Source organism: Hyposmocoma kahamanoa, unplaced genomic scaffold (assembly GCF_003589595.1).
Source record: "Hyposmocoma kahamanoa isolate Upper Pololo Valley unplaced genomic scaffold, ASM358959v1 93008, whole genome shotgun sequence".
NCBI classification, from domain to species: Eukaryota; Metazoa; Arthropoda; class Insecta; order Lepidoptera; family Cosmopterigidae; genus Hyposmocoma; species Hyposmocoma kahamanoa.
The window spans coordinates 781-3,775 of NW_020654815.1; the positions used below are offsets into that span (position 1 = coordinate 781).

The window sequence follows — 2,995 nt, forward strand, 5'->3', positions numbered from 1 at the left end:
CTCATTCGCTAGAAGTTTCGGCTGTGACCCAAGAGACCCAGGATTTCAACCGCAAAAGGCACAAGGCTGTAGCACTGAGCAAGGTTGGCGTATTGGAGCCTTTTGCGGTTCTTGGCCGCTTTGGCTACAGAGCCTGCGCCGCCCACGCTTGCAAGGTGCACGCTGTAGTGTCCAAATTTTCTATTTATAAACTTTCTTACTTTTTTATGTATCTACGTGCTACATCATATATGTATATCATTATAGCTCAAACTGATATTAATCTTAAACAATTTGTAAGACGTTGTTACAAATTTACATCGTTCTAATTTTGCCGATTTCTCATTCTAGCCAAATTCTAGAGTATAAAAAGACTTTTTTTTATTCCAGACGTCGGCGGAGCTACATCAAGTTTAGGAACCGGTGTTTCTAAGAGTAAGTTAGAACAAAAAATATAATTAATAATATTTTCATATTCTATTAACATTATTCTTCCTCCCTTCGTAATTATTACCAACGTTTTTCAAAATTAATGGAACAAAACGGTATTTTGTGACCAGACTACATGACATATCTACAGTATTAATTTAAATATAGCACTAATCGAGTTCTTAGGTTTTCGCGATTGTTACACATAGGAAATGAAACTATTTTTCCGGATTTAAATCGCGTATATTTGTTTTTTCAAACAAATATAACGGTAACGATTGACTCAACCGTGACCATGGGACCTGTAAAGGGCCCATAACGTCGGTTTGTTTGAAAAAACAAATATACGCGATTTAAATCCGGAAAAATAGTTTCATTTCCTATATAGCACTAATGTTACATAGACTACGTCACATCTCATGATCATCATGGTTCAAGAGCTATTAACGCACGCAAATGAAACTAAATACTGTCGTAATTCAAAAACTGAGAAAACACAAAAAACGCAGCATGAAGACAGTCTTTAGAGCTTACTGCACACCACTGTCCATTGGTGCATTGTGGAAGAGCTACGCTCTACGCGCGCAGTGACAACGCCTTCAGCGCGCTGTTGGAGTTGCCACGTTTCTGCAGCGGCTCAGTCATGTTCGCTGATGCGCGCGTTAAGTTTTTTCCCTGGTGGTAAGCGACACGCCTATAACAGTTACAGTGCCACTCAGTGCTTTGAATCACAAAGATTTGAGGAACACTGCCAGCGCCCGCCACCTTGGAATTTAAGTGGACAAGTCCCATGTGTCCCACTAGTCCCTGTGACATTTCGGACCGTCATTTCACGAATCCGAGAAATGGACAAGTCCCATGTGTCACACGGATCGCTTTATCTCTAGGTGTACAAGTGACATTCATATTTTCTCGGATTCGAATAGGACTTAGTGCACAAGCGACATCCGAAATGGGTCCGAGTTTTCTAAATTTGTTTAGTCTCGGATTCGGAACAAATATGAATGCAGAGCGTAAAAGCGCTAACCCTTTATAACCGGAACGCAGTAATGCTCACGGCAAAAATAGGTAAGGTAGCAATGCTTCCATGCACGAACTCATTCACAAGGGGCTCTACTGCAACTAAAGGCAAAGGTAAAATTTCGTAGCTGCATTACGTAAAAAGTCGTCGTCGTTACAGAACAGAATACGTGTCAGCCCCAACAGCCTCCTGAAGACCATTACAGAGAGGAATGAGTACCCAACATTGCACCTCTTAACAAACATTACGAAGTCCCTGGTAGAATAAGTACTAACTAACATTTAATAGCAGTAGAGCTCCTTGTGAAGGAGTTCAACAAGGGAAGTACTACTACCTTAGCTATTTCTGCCGCCAAGCAGTAATGTGAGCATTACTGCGTTTCGGTTTAGAAGGGTAAGGGTGCTGGTGAAATTACAGACACATGGGACTTGTCAACTTATGGCTCAGGGTGACGGGCGCAGTGGCAGTGTCCATAACATCCACTGTTATGGATAGATGTGTCGATTTCCCGTCACTTGTTAGTATAAAAAAAAACAGTTTTAATTTGATACTATCATTTTTATGGATCCCAGCTATCTGTTAATAAAAGATTTCTATTATCATTACATTTACATTAGTGTGACCAAAACTTACTTATAACTCAAAGAGATTTCAACAGTAATCTTTTCTTGCAGTGGTCACCGATGATGTTAAAGCAGTTGGACCTTTAGGTGGCGGTTTTATAGGTAAATCAAAAGAGTCATTTACGTAGTCTCAGTTTAAAAAACTTGGGATTATTCACATATATTTATTTACGTTTCACATATTTAGTTAGGAACTTATTTTATACATTCATTTTATTATATACTTTATGCACAAGGCACGACACTTTAAACTGCGCGATTATCTGTCGTCACGACATAATGGGAACGCGCCTTTAAACCTCTTCAGTAAAAGATAATTTGCTAATAATCCTGCCCCGTCTGACGAGAAACCACGATACTTTATTAATTAAGTACTAGTTTTATAAATAAAAAAATAATTCCAACAAAAAAAACTTAAATATTACCAAAGCTCTGAATTACAAAAGCATAAACATAATTTATTTATCTGTACAATCTTTTTAAAGTATCTTTACAATGCACTATAATAAATGTTGTAAGTTAATAGATAATTTATCTTGTTTTTTTTTTACAGGAAAGTGAGCAGCACGGAGCATTCATTGATTGTCCATAACATAGATTTAACCAAATATGGACATCGGTCTTTCAATAAAGTGTTATTGTCTGTATAAAGTGTTTAAATCACAAAGCTCTGAGTGGCGTCGCAACTGCTTGTCGCAACTGCGTGTCGCTTACCACCAGGCGCATGAGTTGTTCGTCCCGTTACTTGGTATTTAAAAAAAATATCGGGTTGGAGCCACACAATGTGGTACAATAACTAAGTTCGGCTATAAAGACTAATACCAGATGCAAAATTAAAACGGGACAGGTATTCACAGAGAAAAGCCCTAACCGCTTGAAGTTTGTGGAGACAAAAAAAGCAAAGCTGTTGAACTCTCTGAAGCTTTCATCTCGCATTGATTAA

The 2,995-nt window shown here is 38.4% G+C and overlaps 1 long non-coding RNA gene across 1 annotated transcript; it reads left to right on the top strand.

Annotated features, from left to right (window-relative positions):
* Positions 1–391: 391 nt before the first annotated feature.
* Positions 392–2,699, top strand: LOC113237700. The gene is made up of 3 exons (XR_003311058.1): positions 392–414; positions 2,104–2,154; positions 2,606–2,699. It is a non-coding gene; the product is annotated as an uncharacterized LOC113237700 (long non-coding RNA).
* Positions 2,700–2,995: the final 296 nt, after the last annotated feature.